Here is a 21,119-nt window from a genome sequence, read left to right on the forward strand (position 1 = left end):
GGAGTTTTTCGGGGATGTAACCAGGAAGGTAGACGCGGGAGATCCAGTGGATGTGGTGTACCTTGACTTTCAGAAGCCAATCGATAAGGTACCACATAGGAGATTGGTGGGTAAAATCAGAGCTCATGGCATTGGGGGGAGGATATTGACATGGATAGAAAACTGGTTGGCAGGTAGAAAGCAAAGGGTAGCAGTGAATGGGTGTTTCTCGAAATGGCAGGTGGTGACTAGTGGGGTGCCAAAGGGCTCGGTATTGGGACCACAGCTGTTTACGAAGGCATTGTGAATAACATCAGCAAGTTTGCTGATGATACTAAGTTGGGTGGCAGTGTGACATGTGATGAGGATGTTAGGAGAATTCAAGGTGACTTGGATAGGCTGGGTGAGTGGGCAGAAACTTGGCAGATGGCATTTAATATGAATAATGTGAGGTTATTCACTTTGAGAGCAAGAACAGGAAGGCAGATTATTATCTGAACGCTGTGGAGTTAGGTAAGGGTGAAATACAAAGAGATCTAGGAGTACTTGTTCATCAGTTTCTGAAGGTGAATGAGCAAGTGCAGCAGCCAGTGAAGAAGGCTAATGGAATGTTGGCCTTTATTACAAAGGGAATGGAGTACAAGAGCAAGGAAATCCTTTTGCATTTGTACAGGGCCCTGGTGAGTCCACACCTGGAGTATTATGTGCAGTTTTGGTCTCCAGGGTTAAGGAAGGACATCCTGGCTGTGGAGGAGGTGCAGCATAGGTTCACTAGGTTAATTCCTGGGATGTCCGGACTGTTTTACGCAGAGAGGTTAGAGAGACTGGGCTTGTACACGCTGGAATTAAGGAGATTGAGGGGGGATCTGATTGAGACATAGAAGATTATTAAGGGATTGGACAAGATAGAGGCAGGAAATATGTTCCAGATGCTGGGAGAGTCCAGTACCAGAGGGCAAGGTTTAAGAATAAGCGGTAGGTCATTTAGGACAGAGTTGAGGAGGAACTTTTTCTCCCAGAGAGTTGCGGAGGTGTGGAACATACTGCCTCAGAAGGCAGTGGAGGCCAATTCTCTGGATGCTTTCAAGAAGGAGCTAGATAGGTATCTTATGGATAGGGGAATCAAGGGTTATGGGGACAAGGCAGGCACTGGATATTGATAGTAGATGATCAGCCATGATCTCAGAATGGCGGTGCAGGCTCGAAGGGCTGAATGGTCTACTTCTGCACCTATTGTCTATTGTCTATTCAGGCCAGGCAGCATTTCTAGGAAGAGGTACAGTCAACATTTCAGGCCGAGACCCCTCGTCAGGACTAACTGAAGGAAGAGTTAGTAAGAGTTTTGAAAGTGGGAGGGGGAGGGGGAGATCAAAAATGATAGGAGAAGACAGGAGGAGGAGGGGTGGAGCCAAGAGCTGGACAGGTGATTAGTAAAGGGGATATGAGAGGATCATGGGACAGGAGGTCCGGGGAGAAAGACAAGGTGGGGGGGGGAACCAGAGGATGGGCAAGGGGTATAGTCAGAGGGACAGAGGGAGAAAAAGGAAAGTCAGTGAAAGAATGTGTGTATATAAATAAATAATGGATGGGGTACGAGGGGGAGGTGGGGCATTAGCAGAAGTGCCCCACCTCGTACCCCATGCATTATTTATTTATATACACACCCATCCATACTGACTCTTCGTACTAACACTCATCCATACTGTCCCTGGTTACCAACACACATCCATACTGATCCTCCATACCAACACACATCCGTACTGAGCCTTCATACCAACACCCATCTATACTAATCCTCCATCCCAACACCCATCCATACTGACCCTACATACCAACACTCATCCACACTGACCCTACATATCAACAATTAAACATCCATCCATACTGACCCTACATACCAACCATCAAAAACCCATCCGTACTGACCCTACATACCAACCTTCAAACACCAATCCATACTGACCCTCCATACCAACCATCAAACACCCATCCATGCTAACCCAACATACCAACATCCATCCATACTGACTCAACATACCAACACCCATTCATACTGACCCTACACACCAACACCCATGCATACTGATCCTCCATATGAACCATAAAACACCTATCCATTCTAACCCAACACCCATCTATACTGACCCTACTTACCAACACCCATCCATACTGACCCTCCATAGCAACACCCATTAATACTGACCCTCCATACCAACACCAATCCATACGGACCCTCCATACCAACACTCATCCATAGTGACCCTACACACGACCATCAAACACTCATCCATACTGACCCTCCGTACCAACACCAATCCATAGTGACCCTACATACCAACCATCAAACACCCAACTATACCGACATACCAACATCCATGCATATTGACCCTACATAACAACACCCATCCTTACTGACCCTACATACCAACACCCATCCATACTGACCCTAGATACCAACCGTCAAAACATCCATCCATACTGACCCTACACACCAACCGTCAAACGACTATCCATACTGATCCTCCATACCAACACCCATCTGTACTGACCCTACATACCAACAGCCATCCATAGTGACACTACCTTTCAACACCCATCCATACTGACCCTTCATGTCAACCGTGAAACACCCATCCATACTAACCCTACATAGCAAGACCCATCCATACTGACCTTACATACTATCCATGAAACTCCCATCCATACTGAACTTCCATACCAACATCCATCCATAGTGACCCTACACACGAACCATCAAACATCCGCCTGTACTGACCCTACATACCAACACCCATCCATACTGATCCTCCATAACAACCACCAAACACACATCCATACTATCCTTACATAACAACCGTCGAACATCCATCCATCCATCCATACTGACCCTACATACGAACCATCAAACACCCATCCATACAGACCCTCGATACCAACACCCATCCATAAGGACATTGCGTACCAACATCCATCCATACTGATCCTCCATACAACACTCATCCATACTCATCCTCCATACCAACACCCATCAATACTTACCCTGCATACCACACCCATCCATACTGTTCCTCCATACGAACACCCATCCATACTGACCATACATACCAACACCCATCCATGCTGATCCTACATACCAACACCCATTCATACTGACTCTAGATATCAACCGTCAAACACCCATCCATACTGACCCTACACACCAACCATCAAACAACTATCCATTCTGATTCCTCCATACCAACACCCATCCATACTGATCCTACATACCAACACCCATCCATACTGACTCTTCATACCAACACTCATCCATACTGACCCTGTGTACACACCCATCCATACTGATCCTTCATGCCAACACCCATCTATACTAATCTTCCATCCCAACACCCATCCATAGAGTCCCCACATATCAACCGTTAAACACCCATCCATACTGACCCTCTATACCAACACCTATCCATTCTGATCCTCCATACCAGCACCAATCCTACTGCCCCTCCATACCAAACACCTATCCATTCTGATCCTCATATGAAAACCCATTCATACTGACCCTACATACCAACCGTCAAATAGCCAGCCATACTAACCCTCATACCAACCATCAAACACCCATCCATATTGATCCTACTTACCGTCAAACATCCATCCATACTGAACCTCCATACCAACATCCATCCATTGTGACCCTGAATACGAACCATTAAATACCCATCCTTACTGACCCTACATTCCTTACTGACGCTACATACCTTACTGACTCCTATCCATACTGATCTTCCATCCCAACACCCATTCATACTGATCCTACGTACCAACAGTCAAACACATATCCATACTATCCCTATACACCAACCGTCAAACATCCATCCATAGTGACCCTACATACAAACCGTCATACACCCATCCATACTGATCTTGCATACCAACACCCATCCATACTAACCCTACAAACTAACCATCAAAATGCCATCCATACTGACGCTATGTTCCGTCAAACACTCATTCTTACTGATTCTATATACTAACACCCATCCATACCGATTCTACTTACCAACAGTTTGTCTATACCTTACTGGTTCTGAGAATCTTACGCTTTTGTCATGAAATGCCTAGAAACATTTACATTAAATTAGCATTGAGTGTACAATACAGTTCATCAGCAGGCTAATCATTTTTATTTTGTGTTTCATCTGACAATGTCCAGTTGATAGTCAATTAAACAAAGAACGCTGATGGCAACTGCAGTTAAGTGATTCCTGACTTCCTGCCACTGAGATTTGCTGGTTTAGCCCTTCCTAACTTGGCTTTCATCCAGTTCACAAGGCAGGATACGTTTCTCTCTGCATGTACCTCCTTCAAAATAGCGAAGACCCAGATATTTTGAACATACAACATACAACAGGATGCTTGGTTTTGCCTTTACAAGACATGTGTGTACACACACACACACACACACACACACGTACGTGCATGCATGGTCACATGTGCATGTAAAATAGAATTTTTTTTTCAGAAACAAAATTTATTAATAAAATTTTTAAAATATGTAAATACAGACGATCAGTCTTTTAAAGTTAGAGGAGGTGGAGTATGGTTTATGATTAACTTATTGTGGTACAGAGATATGACAGTTCTGTCTTAATCTGAGCTGGAAAACCAAGCAGTCAAATATCATCCATTTTATCTATTAAGCATATCTTTTGCCATCTTCGTGGTAGCGGTGTGCATTCCAGCCCAGGAAAGCAATGGAGGACCTGAGCACCATGAACAACAATCACGAAACAGTGCACCTGGATGCTTTCCGGGGGACTTCTAGCAAGCCAGCTTGAAGAAGCCTCTGAACAACTACCACCAACATATCACCTGCGGAACCAGAGCAGCCAAAGCGATTGACCGCTATTTTGCCAGCTACAAAAGTGCTAATTGTGCCATCCCACATGCACATTTTGGGAAAACCGATTAGCTAGCCAGAGACTAAAGACTGCACATCAGTGGCGAGGATCAAGAATGTAAGGTCAAGGGAGGTGGAAGAGGGCTTACAAGACTGCTTTGAGTCAATGGACTGGACAATATTCAGCGATTCATCTTAGAGTTTGAAGTCATGACTTTTTCAAGACCTGTGTGGATGAGTGTGTGCCTTTGAGTATATATCAGACATACCAAAGTAAAAGCCATAGATAAAGCAGGAGATTTGTTGTCTAGGAGAGCAAGATCAGTGGTATTCAAGATCTGTAATCCAGAACTACTGTATACAAGTAGTCCAGGTATGACCTACAGAAGGCTATTTTAAGAGCAAAAGAAAACGACTCTGATTGAAGTTAGAGACAGAATTGGGTGAATGTCAGGCCATTACATCAGACAAATTGAAACTTAACACTAGGAATGGCTGTGACGCTTTACTCCCAAATGAACACAACACCTTTCATAAATGCTTTGAAAGGGAGAATAAAACTACATCTGTGGGAATTCCTGCACTATCTGGTGCCCTGTGATCTCTGTCTCAAGGCTGATATCAGAACATCTTTCAGGAGAGTGTACCCTAGCAAGGTGTCAGGCCCTGATGGTATACCTGGTAGGGCACTGAAAATCTATGCCAACCAACTATCAGAAATGTTGAAAAATTTCTTCAGTCCCTTACTGTTGCAATCGGAGGTTCAAAAGTACAACAATCACACCAGTGCCCAAGGAGAATAGGATAAGCTGCCTCAACAGCTATTGCCCAGTTGCACTCACGTGTGCTGTGATGAAGTGCTTTGAGAGGTTGGTCATAGCCAGAATCAACTTCTGCCTCAGCAAGGGCCTGGACCCACTGCAATTTTTCTAATGCCACAATGGGTCTACAGCAGATGTAATCTCACTGGTTCTCCATTGACTGAGGATCACCTGACCATAGCAATACCTACATCAGGCTGTTGCTTATTGATTACAGCTCAGGTTTCAATGCAATCATGCCCTCAGCCTAATCACAAAGCTCCAAAAGCTGGGCCTCTGTACCTCCCTCTGAAACTAAATCCTTGACTTCTTCACCGGGAGACCACAGTCAGTGTGAATTGGAAATAGCATTACCTCCTCGCTGACGATCAACACTGGTGCACCTTAATGTGTAATTAGCCCACTGCTCTACTCTCTCTACACCCACGACTGTGTGGCTAGGTACAGCTCAAACAGCATCTATTAATTTGCTGATCATACAACTATTGTTGGCATTAGGTGGCGATGATGAGGCATACAGGAGTGAGATAGATCAGCTGGTTGAGTGATGTCTCAACACCAGTAAGACTAAGGAATTGATTGAGGTTTCAGAAAAGGAAAGTCGTGGGAACACACATCTGTCCTCATCAAGGGATCAGTAGTGGAAAGTTTGAGTAGTTTTAAGTTCCTGGGTGTCAACGTCTCTAGTCATAGTCATAGTCATAGTCATAGTCATACTTTATTAATCCCGGGGGAATTAAGATCTATCCTGGGCCCCAAATATTGATGCTATTCTAAAGAAGGCACAACAGCAGCTATATTTCATTAGGAGTTTGGGGAAACTTGGTCTATCAGCAAATTCCTACTTAAGTACCATGGAGAGTACTCTAACTAGTTGCATCACTGTCTGGTGAGGAGGGGCCACTGCGCATGATCGGAAAAAGCTGCATAGGATTGTCAACCCAGCCAGTTTCATGATGGACACTAGACTCCCCAGCATTGAGGACACCTTGAAAAGTCATTGCCTCAAAAAGATGCAGTATGCTCCCAAAAGCCCAGTTAAGGACTCCCATTATCGAGAACACGGCCTCTTCTCATTGTTGCCATTAAGGTGGTACAGGACCCTGCAGACTCACATCCAACTTTTGAAAGACAACTTCTCCTCCTCTGCCATCAGATTTCTGAATGGACAATGAACTCATGAACACTGACTCAGTATTTTCCCTTTCTGCATGACTTGTTTAGTTTATTTTATATATAGAGTGGATCCTAGTTAATTGGGGCACATTGGAACCAGTACATTTTAGCCCAATTGAGCACTGCCCTAATTAGCCAAAGTTTCATAGAAATAGTTAAAAAAAAGGCATTAAAAAGGCAAATGACCATTTAAATGAGTAATAAATTATGTATTTAAATGAAGCACAGAACAAATTAGAACACTACAATGAAAGAAAACCTGTTGCAGGAGAGTTTTTAGAATGGAAAAGCCAATGCACTGCAAGTTCTACTGTCTCGACCTTGGAAGTCCAGGTCCAGTGGTACAAATAGTCACAGTTGGAGTCTTAAACAAGAGAAAACCTGCAGATGCTGGAAATGAAAGTAATATTCTCTATGGAAAAGAGTAAACAGAGAACATTTTGAGCCGAGACCCTTCATCAGGATGATTGTCGATGTATTCAAATTCTTAGTGGGACCTAACTTGTTGAAGTAGTGAAATCATTTCACTCCCAGTCATTTCTGACATTTCCAAATCTGAATGCTTGAAAATACAGTAGGCAAAACAGTTCTGAATTGCTTTTCTGCTTATTTCTCACCAATTATCAATGATGGCAGATGGAGTTTAATGCTGAAAAATGTGAGGTGCTACATTTTGGTAGGACTAGTCAAAATAGGACATACATGGTAAATGGTAGGGCATTGAAGAATGCTGTAGAACGGAGGAATCTGGGAATAATGGTGCATAGTTCCCTGATGGTGGAATCTCATGTGGATAAGGTGGTGAAGAAAGCTTTTGGTATGCTGGTCTTTATTTATCAGAGCATTGAGTATAGGAGTTGGGATGTAATGTTGAAATTGTATAAGGCATTGGTAAGGCCAAATTTGGAGTATTGTGTACAGTTCTGGTCACCGAATTATAGGAAAGATGTCAATAAAATTGGGAGAGTACAGAGGAGATTTACTAAAATGTTGCCTGGGTTTCATCTCCTAAGTTACAGAGAAAGGTTGAACTAGTTAGGTCTCTATTCTTTGGAGCGTAGAAGGTTGAGAGGGGACTTGATAGAGGTGTTTAAAATTATGAGTGGGATTCATAGAGTTGATGTGGATAGGCTTTTTCCATTGAGAGTGGGGGAGATTCAAACAAGAGGACATGAGAGTTAAAGGGCAAAAGTTTAGGGGTAACATGAGGGGGAACTTCTTTACTCACAGAATGGTGGCTGTGTGGAACGAGCTTCCAGCAGAAGTGGTTGAGACAGGTTCGATGTTGTCGTTTAAAGTTAAATTGGATAGATATATGGACAGGAAAAGAATGGAGGGTTATGGATCAAATGCAGGTCGGTGGGACTAGGTGAGAGTAGGAGTTCGGCATGGACTAGAATGGCCGAGATGGCCTGTTTCCGTGCTGTGATTGTTATATGGTTATTATATGATTATAAAAGAAACCTCTGCTTTATGAACACAAACACACCTCAAATAGAGTTATTTAAAAACTGATCACTCTAAGCACGCTATGGTGTCTCACAGCCAGAAATACACATGACTGACACTAGTTAGAAGCTGCTTGGCCTCCTTTTTCCCCACCTAAATGAGAATATGTACATGGGTGGAATACACAAGGAAGTCTTTTCTGTGTAATGGACATAGATTTTTTAAACTTACTTTTATGGGAACTGCAGTGGGGGCCCTCAACTCACAGGTAAGAGAGGTTATCCCCCATGGCTAGACGTTTCTTCTAGCTCAACCTAGTGTCACCTACTATTGACCTCAGCCTTGGAATCACACCTTCATTACCTTTTTTTCAAATTTGCGTTTCTTGGTTCTTATTTGTTCAGGGAGTAGATCGATTAAGTTTTATTCTGCTAATTTCAATGATATACTGACAGATAAATAGACACGGCTAAGGACAAAGTAAAACTCATTTCTTTCAATGTCAATGGGCTGTTAAATCCAATTAAACGCAGTAAAATTCTATCAAAAATAAAGAAAGAACAAGCCCATCTAGTACATTTACAGGAAACTCACAAGTGAAAATGAACATGGAAAACTAAAGAGAATGGGCTTCTCTAGTTTGTTTTTCTCCTCGTATAAATCAGGACATAGGAGAAGAGTTGCTATTCTCATCTCAAGCAAGCTAAATTTTGAAAAAGTATTCGAAATGGGAGATAAGGAGGGCAGATATATTTTCGTATGGAGAATATAGATGGAAATTCAGTTACTCTGTTGAATATATACACACCCTCAGGAAGTGCTAAGAGTTTCTTCCAGAAAATTACTAATATTATGGTAACGGAATTTACAACTACAACCAAAGTTAGACTCTTCCAATAGAAAAACCTACAAAACAAAGCCCTTACGTAAGAAAGTTAACACACTTTTTGAGGATGTTGGTTTAATTGATATATGGAGGGACCTTTTCCTTGACAGAAGGGATTACACTCATTATTCTGCCCCCCCCCCCCATTCTGTATATACAAGAATAGACTATTTCATAACTTTTGGAAAAGATAAAGACAAAATAAACACCTGTGGAACTGGGACAATAGATGTAAGTGACCATGCACCTATATATTTATCTGTTGATTTTGACCCACAACCAAAGAATACTATTTGGAAACTAAATTCAAGTCTACTCAATGATGCCTATTTTAAGAAACAAATTAAAAAAGAAATTGGTCTTTACTTAGAATTCAATGACAATGGAGTGGTTTCACATCCCATTCTAAGGGATACTCTGAAGGCTGTCTTAAGAGGGAAAATTACAGCGATATCTTCATATAAGAAAAAAATAAGGAATAAAACATTAGAGGAATTACAAAATAAGCTGAAGGAACTAGAAAAAAACACAAATTGAGTTTGGCACAGGATACATTAGAGGAAATTAAAAAAAATTAGGAATGAAATTAATAGTTTGGCTACACATGAAATTAGGAAAAATTTAATGTTTCTGAAACAGAGACACTATGAAAGTGGATCTAAATCTATGAAAATACTGGTGTGGAAATTGAAAAAAAAAGATAGCAGAAAATACAATTCACAGAATTAGGGATCCAAGAACAAAAGTGATAAAAAAAAGCTAAGTGAAATTCAAGAAGCTTTTGAAGTGTTTTACAAAACTCTATATTCCAAAGTTCCAGGGGGAAGCATAATCCAAATTGACACCTTCCTGAATTCTTTAGAGTTACCCACTTTAAGCAAAGAACAAAATAGAACGATGACTGCTGACGTAACTGAAGCTGAACTAAAAACTGCAATTAGTAAGCTTAAATTAAGCAAGTCACCAGGATCAGATGGATATACGGCAGAGTGGTATAAAGAATTTAGAGATGTGTTAATTCCTGTTTTACTCCCCAGACTGAACTGAGCTCTAAAAAAGGTGCAAATGCCACCCAGCTGGATGGAGGCGATAATCTCAGCTATACCAAAAGAAGGCAAGGATAAGAAGGAATGTGGGTCATTTAGACCAATATCTGTTCTTAATGTGGATTATAGATAATTTACCTCCATCATGGCCAAACGATTAGAAGAGTTTCTACCTACATTGATACGTAATGATCAGACAGGTTTTATACAACAACGCCAAACACAAGACAATATACGAAGGACACTTCACATTATGGATCATATACAAAAAAATAAAATTGAAGCAATAGTGATAAGCGTGGACGCTGAAAAGGCATCTGATTTGGTTAATTGGAATTTTCTTTACAGAGTTTCACATAGATTTGGTTTACATGACACAATTATTAAAACTATACAGGCACTATATGACAATCCTACTGCCAGGATTAAAATCAATGGATATTTATCAAATAATTTTATCAAATAGAAAGGGGGACGAGACAGGGTTGTTCATGGTCACCGCTACCCTTCGCAGTAACATCTGGAACCATTAGCTCAATACATCATACAAAATGAAGATATCAGGGGAATTACTATTAAAGGGACAGAGCATAAACTGGCCTGTTATGCGGATAACATTTTGATCTATCTAGGGCAACCAACATACTCTTTACCTAAATTGATGCAATTCTTTGAACAATATGGTCAATTATCAGGATACAAGATCACATAGATAAAACCCAATTACTTTCATATAACTATAGCCCACCAAGAGAAATTGAAAGTAGGTGTCCCTGGGTATGGCAAACAGAGCCTTTCAAATATTTGGGCATCATTATGCCAAAAGATTTGGCAAAATTATCAGACTGCAATTATCAACCTATATATAAAAAAATTAAGGAAGATATAACAAGATGGAACCTAACTCCTTTTTTAAGTCTCAGTTCAAGGATTGACTCCATTAAAATAAATATGTTGCCCAGACTGTTATATCTCTTTCAGACCCTACAAATAGAGATTAACCAAAATCAATTCCATGAATGGAACAAAATGTTATCAAGATATGTTAGAAAGGTAAAAAGCCTAGAGTTCATCTCAAAACTTTGCAATTAGCCAAGGAAAAGGGGGAATGGGGCCTACCTTCTCTTAGAGATTATTATTTTGCAGCACAGTTGAGAGCTATGATATGCTGGTGCAATCCATCATATGACACCCAATGGAAAAGCATTGAGGAGAGGATACAGGCAATTTTGGCTGATAACAACCTACAAAGTTACATAAATAATATTGACAATCCGTGGGTGAAATGGACTCTTAAAATATAGAAAGCTATTAAAAAAGAATATAAACTAGCGGGAGACATTGCAATTCTAAAATGGTGTTCATATGACTTGGATTTTATGCCGAATAAACGGGATGCGAGATTTAAGGACTGGCCAGCTAAAGGAATAACAGTCCTTTGAAATATAGTGAAAGAAGGAACACTGTTCAGTTTTGAAATGCTCAAAGAGAAACACTTATTAGAAAAACAAGACTTTTATCGGTATTTACAGATGCAACAGTATGTTAATAGGAGGGTTAAAAATGTAGCCAAGGCAAGCACGTGTTTAATAGAGCTATTTAGAAAAGCATATAATTCAAACAATGGTAGTCGAATAATTTCAAGCCTTTATAAGGATTTGTCAAACCTTAAAACACATTTGACTTCATACATTAAAACAAAATAGGAGAAGGAAGGAGGGATAATCATATTTGAGGAAGAATGGACAATAATATGGATGTATCGATGGAAGTGTACCACTTCACAGAAATGGAGGGAGTTTGGATGGAAAAAGATATTTTGTTACACCTCTCAGAAATCCCATTATGATAGTAACTTCCCTGTTTGCTGGAGAAACTCTGGAAATCAAAATACAAACCATTATCATATTTTCTGGGAATGCCCTGTTATCAAAGACTATTGGAGTGGGATACACAATGCCCTACAAGACACCTTTAAATGTGAAATACTCTTAGAAAATAAGACCATGTATTTTGGGTATATACCTCAAGAATGGTTGAAAAGAGATAAATATTTAATTCATATACTGCTGGTGGCTGGTAAAAAGACACTTACCAGGAAATAGTTATCAGATGAGAGCCCTACTTTAAACGCATGGATGGAAATTACAATGGACATTTACAAAACGGAGAACATAACAGCATCTGTTAACCATAAGCTGGAACAATTTGATTCATACTGGGAAAAATGGCTTAACTACATAACACCTCATAGGCCTGATTTTATTTCACAAATCAACAAGTATGTGGTTTAAAAAAAAGATCACTCCCTATTTGTACATAGTTTTCTCCTTTTGCTTGTTCTTTTGTTCGTTCTTTTCTATAAGTGTATAATCAGATAAATATTATGTGGAGATGTGGCAAATGACTATATGATATATATGTACAGTATCTGAAATATATTTTATGGAAATGTTTGTTTGATGATGAACTTCAATAAAAAATAAATTACAAAAAAAAAGAAACTGCTTGGCAATAGTCTCCTGTCCTAATTAAGTGGCACAGTGTCCCAGATGAACAAAGGGAATCCTGGCTATTTTCTCAATTAGCTTTTGTTCTTTAAGAGTTGTGCAGAGTAAGTGGCTGCCCCCATTATCTAATGGCCCTACTCACAGGAATCCACTGTATATACTACTTTAAATATATAGTTGATTTTTATTATTATAAATTGCAATGTACTGTTGCCACAAAACAACAAATTTCATGGCAAATGCCAGTGATAGTAAACCTGATTCTAAAGCATATTACAGTGCATGGATCATGTGGATCTTTACATTTGTAGTGTTGCTTGGTCTATACTTTCACAATGCTATTTGTTTTTTTTATATTAGTACTGTTAAAACATATGTGCTCGTGGCACCACTGCACTCCTGTACCCCCTGGGCAATACAGACTTTGGTGTGAGAAATGGATATTGAATGTAAAGTACGTACCTACTGGAAATATTAAGAGGTCAGACAGCAGCAAGGGAGGGAACAAACAGTGTTTTTTCAGCACACTTGAGGACAGCGAGCTGTTATCACCGTAATCCTTTTATTTTGTTGTGTTATAGATAGCAAGTACATGCAGTGGAGTAAGTGATGCATCGTTATCTTCCATGTGGGTTTGCGATCTGCACATTTAATCATAGATACCCAACGCATCGGGTCTGTGCCCCTGTACCATTGGAGATCTTCACAGCAGAGCAGTTATTTACCTTATGAATATGGTGGCAATTGTCACCGATCTCCATCTGCCCCTTGGGGACATGTGTTGAGAGTCTGACCTGTGTGTGCTGAAGTGGTTGGATCGAATTAGATTTTTCTTTTATTTATTAAAGTTTAAAGATTCATTTACTGGTGATGGATGGGAATTGACAGCTCGGTAATATAAATGGAGTTAAGTAACAACCTGGAGATGGACTGATGTATTTTTAAAAGGGGTTATATATTCTGGAGCTGTTGTAATTGAACTTGTGTTTCTCCAAGGCTGCCTCTGATTTGCAGCAGTGATACAGCACTTGTGTGCAGTAAGTATTGCTATGAACCAAAAAAAAGTAGCTGAGGTTTGCAGAACTGTTCATCAGCAGCTGTAAATAAGTCTAGACGAACTTTTCTGTATTTACACTGGCCCAAACAGAGAAGACTTTGAGGAGTGGGTTGATACTGAGTGCAGGGGTGGCAGTATAACCATGGATTAATCCAGAAATCAGGAGATTTAAGAACACACATTGGTCTATAATCTTGTTTTTGAAACCACTAGAAACCAAATTTTGAGTGGTATGGTAGCATAACAGCACCAGCAGTCTGGGTTCAATTCTGTCACTGTCTATGAGGAGTTTGTATCTTCTCCCCGTGACCATGTGTCTTGTGCCTCAGATGTTCCAAAGCCAGGCAGATCAGTGGGTTAATTGATCAAATGGATGCAATTGGGTGGTACAGACCTGTTGGGCCACAAGGGCCTGTTACTGCATTCTATCTCCAAATAGCTACTTGGTCAGTCTATATTCACCACACACAGCAGAGATTTGAATTCAGAGATGCAGGAGGGAAATATCCAAAGATGATAGCAGAACTGCACTTATCCAGGGAAAATGAACCCACTCAGTGAGAAGGTTAGGAAGTTACCCAAAGGAGGATACTGATAGGGTTTGACAGGATGGTATTTCCATGTGGGGGGATCATGACAAAGCAATTCAAGGAACAATTCAGAATGGAGTAATTAAGATCAAGAGTAGAAACATAGAAAACCTACAGCACAATACAGGCCCTTTGGCCCACAAAGCTGTGCCGAACATATCCTTACCTTAGAAATTACCTAGTGTTACCCATAGCCCACTGTTTTTCTGAGCTCCATGTACCTGTCCAGGAGTCTCTTAAAAGACCCTATCGTATCCACCTCCACCACTGTCGCTGGCAGCCCATTCCACGCACTCACCCTGAAAACTTATCCCTGACATCTCCTCTGTACCTACTCCTTAAAACGGTGCCCTCTCGTGCGAGCCATTTCCGCCCTGAGAAAAAACCTCTGACTATCCACACGATCAATGCCTCTCATCATCTTATACACCTCTATCAGGTCACCTGATAGAGGCCGAGTTCACTCAACCTATTGTCATGAGGCATGCTCCCCAATCCAGGCAACATCCTTGTAAGTCTCCTCCGCACCCTTTCTATACTTTCCACATCCTTCCTGTAGTGAGACAACCAGAACTGAGCACAGTACTCAAGTGGGGTCTGACCAGGGTCCTATATAGCTGCAACATCACCTAATCTCAATCCCACAACTGATGGCCAATGCACCGTATGCTTTTTTAACCACAGAATCAATCTGCACAGCAGTTTTAAGTGTCCTATGGACTCGGACCCCAAGATCCCTCTGAACCTCCACACTGCCAAGAGAAAGACATTTCAGAGTAATGCAGCGGAATATTGAGGTAGAATAAAGGGAATAGCTTATTCTATAACTACAGTAAATAGCCTATTTCAATCCAGAAGCTGCAGGAGAGGATTTTGGAAGTGCGTGAAGGCTGTATGGGTTTGGATATGGCTGGGATTTGTGCAAAGCAAAACTATGAGTGGATCTGGAAGCTGCTTCCAATGTGTAATGTTTACACATAACCACATGAGCAGGGCTGCTTGCTCATGCCCTTCTCAGTAGGAACAAGTTCCAAATTCCCACAGTATCTTAATGGTTAGTGCAAAACACTATTACAGCTTGGGCATTGGAGTTCAATTCCAATGTCATCAGCAAGGAGTTTGTAAGTGGGTTTACTCCAGCTGCTCCAGTTTTCTCCCACAGTCCAAAGATGCAACAGTTAATAGATTAACTGGTCATTGTAAATTGTCCTGTAATTAGGTTAGGGTTGTTAGGAGCTGTTGGGCAGGGCTGAGGTCTAAGTGCTGTGGTTGAGGTCAAATGGCAGAGGCATTGATGAAGGAAGCGTCAGTGAGGAGACTGAGCATCAACATGATGAGGCGAGGCAAGATTACATCTTTTTTCACATCAGTAGGTAGAAAGATTTGTAATGGCAGTCAGTGGAGTGGTCTCTGACAACTATGCCTTCAGGAAGTGTGTCTAGCTGCAGCTTCTCTCAGACCAGCAGCTAAGCTGGTGGCACTACTACTAGATACCACTCAGTGGTCGGGGGGGGGGGGGGGGGGGTGGCTCAGCATGGTTCTTCTATGGCTAAGAGTGAGAGCCCAGGATGGAGTGTTGTTTCCCAAGTGCCAGGGTCAAGGATATCACTGACTGCATAAAGAACATCCTGAAGGGGAGGGGTGAATAACCAGAGGTACGAAAAGAGGGAATTCAGGGAGTTAGGTAAAAGGTTAAAGAGGGTTGTAATTTCAGGATTGCTCCAATAAACATATACTTGTGAGGGTAGGAATAGGAAGATGTGAAAGACAAATGTGTGGTTCAGGAACTGGTGCAGGGGATAGGGCTTCTGATTTTGAACTGTTGGGATCTCTTCAGGGCAGTAGTAATGTTTATTAGGACAGGCAGCCTGAACTGGAAGGGGGGCGGGGGCGGATGTTGCTAGTTTGGAGCGTTTATAATAGCGAGATCATGGGGTGGATGTTGGACAGTGCAGTAGAGATGGTGACTCATGTAGAAAATACACAGGCAAGTCCAGTGGGAAGAGGAGACAGCATCAGGAGAGGACACACAAGAGGGTCAGTAGACTTCACTTTAATGCAAGAGGACTCAGAGGTGAGGTGATGAGCCGAGAATGTGGGTCAATGCGTGGGACTATAATATTGTTACAATCACAGAAACATGGTTGAGGGAAGGACAGGTCTGGCAGCTCTGTTCCTGGGTACAGAGGTCTCAGGAATGACAGTGGGAGGATGAAAAATTGGAGACCGTGTTGCATTGCCGATCAGGAACAGTATTAAAGCTGTAATCAGTGAAGATATGGACCATAGAACAGTACAGTACTGAGATGTCCATTGACAAAAGCTCAGCTGAACTAATAAGCTAGTGGCACCTAATTAAACTAAGCCCTCTGTCTGCACTTGGTTCATATTCCTCTGCTCCATGGTTGGTAAGAACCTGTTAAACACCTCTATCACATCTGTTTCCACTACAATGCCCGGCATCCAGCACTCTCTGTGTAAAAAAGACTTGCCCTGCACATCTGCTTTGTACTTCCCATCTCTCACCTCTCTTCATATTCACGTGTCTGTCTAAATGCCTCTTTAACAGCCTGCTTTCATTACTACCCTGGTGACCCATTCCAGGAACTTAACACTCTTCACATAAAATACTTATTTCTTATATCATGTTTGTACTTCCCCCTCTAGCCTTAAAAGGATGTTCCTCTGGTGTTTGACATTTCCCTGGGGGAAAGATTCTGAATGTCGAACCTACTTATGGCTCTCATAATTTTACAAATCTCTGTTACGTTTCCTCTCATGCCTCTGACCCCTAGGGAGAACAACCCAGGTATGTTCAACCTCTCATGTCTCTGACCCTCAGGTAGGACAACCCAGGTGTGTTCAACCTCTCATGCCTCTGACCCCTAGGGAGAACAACCCAGGTATGTTCAACCTCACATGTCTCTGACCCTCAGGTAGGACAACCCAGGTGTGTTCAACCTCTCATGCCTCTGACCCCTAGGGAGAACAACCCAGGTGATTAACCTCTCATGCCTCTGACCCCTAAGGGGAACAACCCAAGTGATCAACCTCTCATGCCTCCAGCCCTCTGGAAGAACAACCCAGGTATGTTCAACCTCTCATGCCTCCGGCCCTCAGGCAGAACAACCCAGGTATGTTCAACCTCTCATGCCTCTGACCCTAGGGAGAACAAACTAGGTATGTTCAACCTCTCATGCCTCTGACCCTAGGGAGAACAACCCAGGTATGCTCAGCCTTTCGTTATACACACTGATCCTGAAACCTTGTCTTCACCCTTTCCACAGTCTCCACACACCTTTACCACACTATCCAATTGTGTAGTCACTTTTAGTGAACGGTGGACACCAGGGCTCTAAGATCCTTCTGTACCATGCTATTAAGGGATTGACCATCAATTCAAAATTTTCTCCTTTCATTTGACCACCCAAAATGCAACATCTCACACCTTACTTTGATAGTCTTTTATACTGTCCAACTCCACCAAACTTCTCTTATGCAAATTTGCAAATCCACCCATCGACAGTTTCCTCAAAATCATTGATATATACAACAAATAACAGGGTTCCCAGCACCAATCCTTGTAAAACACCACTGGTCATGTACCTCCACCAAGAATAACAGCTTCTATCCCTACTCTCTGTCTTTCATGGTCTACCCAGTTCCGAATCCAAACTTGCACTTCCCTCTATACCGCATGCATCGTTATCTCCTGAATAAACCTATTACACAGGACCTTAACAAATGTTCTTCTAAAGTCCATTTAGAATCCATGTCCACAATGTCCACTGTCTTACTCTCATCAAGCTCTTTTGACAACTCTTCAAACACTTGAATGGTTTATAAGGCATGACCTGCCCCACATAAAGCCATGTTGACTGTCCCTAGTCAGCCACACGTTTCCAAATCTGCATAGATCTTATCCTTCTGAATCTTCTCCAAGAGTTTCCCTACCAATCACATGAGGATCATTGGCCAATAATTACTTGGATTATGCCTATTTTCCCTTCTTTATCAAAGTCACATTTTCTACTTCCCAGTTTTCAGGATCTCACCCATTGCTAGTGAGGACACAAAGATCCTTGTCAAAGCCCCAGTAATCTCCTCACTTGCTTTGTTCAAAATTCTGTGGTGTACACCAACAGGCCCTCAAAACTTATCCAGCTTAGTGCTTTTCAAAAGACCTAGCACTATCTGCTTTTCAATCCCAAAATATCCCAGTTCATTAGCATGCCACCCCGTTTTCACTATCCTCCAATTTCTTCTTCTCAGTAATTCCCTTGTAAAGCAAGTACTCACTCAGTACTTCATTCACTTTCTCTGATTCCAAGCACAAATTCCCCACTTTATCCTTAAGAGAACCTACCTAGAAAGCAAGTTTATTTGTATAGCACTTGACAAACAAAAAGCAGTTCAAAGTGCTTTACATAGAACGAGATATAAAAATCAAATTTCAGACAATATACAAGAAGATAAAATCACACAAGAATAGGTGTGATAAATAGAAGTTGCAATGCAGGAGATTCTAATTAAAAGCTAGAATGAAAAGTTTTAAGCCTCCATTTAAAAGAGCTTAAAGTCAGTACAGTCTTCGGATCCTCTGGAAGGTTATTCCAGATAGAACTATAGAACACTACATCACAGTGTGATCTAGTCTGTGCCGAAACATTATTCCGCTAGTCCCATTAACCTGCATCCAGTCCATAACCCTGTAGACCTGTCCCATCCATGTACCTATCCAATTTATTCTTAAAACTTAAGAGTGAGCCCGCATTTACCACGTCAGATGGCAGCTCGTTCCACACTCCCACCACTCTCTGAGTGAAGAAGTTCCCCCTAATGTTCCCCCTAAACCTTTCCCCTTTCATCCTAAAGCTATGTCCCCTTGTATTTATCTCCCTAATCTAAGTGGAAAGAGCCTATTCACATTTACTCCATACCCCTCAATTATGTAAATCTCTATCAAATCTCCCCTCATTCTTCTACGCCCCAAGGAATAAAATCTTAACCTGTTCAATTTTTCCCTATAACTCAGCTCCTGAAGACCCGGCAACATCCTAGTAAGCCTCCTCTGCACTCTTTCAATCTTATTGATATCCTTCCTATAGTTAGGTGACCAGAACTGTACACAATACTCCAAATTCGGCCTCACTAATGTCTTATATAACCTCCCCGAAACATCCCAACTCCTACACTCAATACTTTGATTTATAAATGTCAGGATGCCAAAAGCCTTCTTTACAACCCTGTCTACTTGTGACGCCACTTTCAGGGAATTTTATATCTGAACTCCCAGATCTCTTCGTTCCTCCGCACTCCTCAGTGCCCTACTGTGTATGTCCTACTTTGATTTGTCCTTCCAAAATGCAACACCTCACACTTGCCTGCATTAAATTCCATCTGTCAATTTCTGGCCCATTTTTCCAGTTGGTCCAGATCCCTCTGCAAGCATTGAAAGCCTTCCTCGCTGTCCACAACACCTCCAAACTTAGTGTCATCAGCAAACTTACCACATTATTATCTAGATCATTGATATAGACAACAAACAACAATGGTCCCAGCACAGATCTCTGAGGCACACCACTAGTCACAGGTCTCCAGTTTGATGAGCAATCATCCACTATCACTCTGACTTCTCCCACACAGCCAATTTCAAAACCAGTTTACAACCTCTCCATGGATACCTAGTGTCTGAACCTTTTGAACTAACCTCCCATGTGGGACCTTGTCAAAGGCCTTACTAAAGTTCATGTAGACAACATCCACAGCCTTTCCTTCGTCTACTTTCTTGGTAACCTCCCCAAAAAACTCTACAAGATTTGTTAAACACGATCTACCACGCACAAAGCCATGCCGACTTATCCTTAATCAGCTCTTGGCTGTCTAAATACTTGTATATCCGATCTCTCAGAACACCTTCCAATAACTTACCTACTACTCCTGTCAGGCTCACCGACCTGTAATTACCTGGTTTACTTTTGGAGCCTTTTTTAAACAACGGAACAACATGAGCAACCCTCCAATCCTCTGGCACCATACCCGTGGCTAAGGACATTTTAAATATTTCTGCCAGGGCCCCTGCAATTTCTACACTAGTCTCTCTCAAGGGGGATTTATCTACCTTTATTCACTGTAAGGCAGCAAGAACCTCTTCCTCTTTAATCTCTATATGTTCCATGACACTGCTGCTTGTTTCCCTTCCTTCCATAATACGCTATGCCAGTTTTCTGATGCAAAAGGATTGTTTAAGATCTCCCCCATTTCGTGAGGCTCCACACATAGCCGACCACTTTGATCTTCTAGGGGACCAATTTTGTCCCTTACTATCCGTTTACTCTTAATATACTTGTGGAAACCCTTCGGGTTTACCTTCACATTATCCGCCAGAGCAAACTCATGTCTTCTTTTTGCTTTCCTAATATCCTTCTTTAGTATTTTCTTACATTTTCTATACTCTTCAAGTACCTCATTTGTTCCTTGTTGCTTATACCTGCTATGCACCTCTCTCTTTTTCTTAACCAAATTGCCAATATCCCGTGAAGACGAAGGTTCCCTATGCCTATTAATTTTGCCTTTAATCGTAGCAGAACATGCAAACTTTGCACTCTCAAAATTTTGCCTTTGAATGCCTTCCACATATTGAACACATCCTTGCCAGAAAACAACTTATCCCAATCCACTCTTCTTAGATCCTTTTTGATTTCCTCAAAA

This window comes from Mobula birostris, chromosome 4 (assembly GCF_030028105.1).
Source record: "Mobula birostris isolate sMobBir1 chromosome 4, sMobBir1.hap1, whole genome shotgun sequence".
NCBI classification, from domain to species: Eukaryota; Metazoa; Chordata; class Chondrichthyes; order Myliobatiformes; family Myliobatidae; genus Mobula; species Mobula birostris.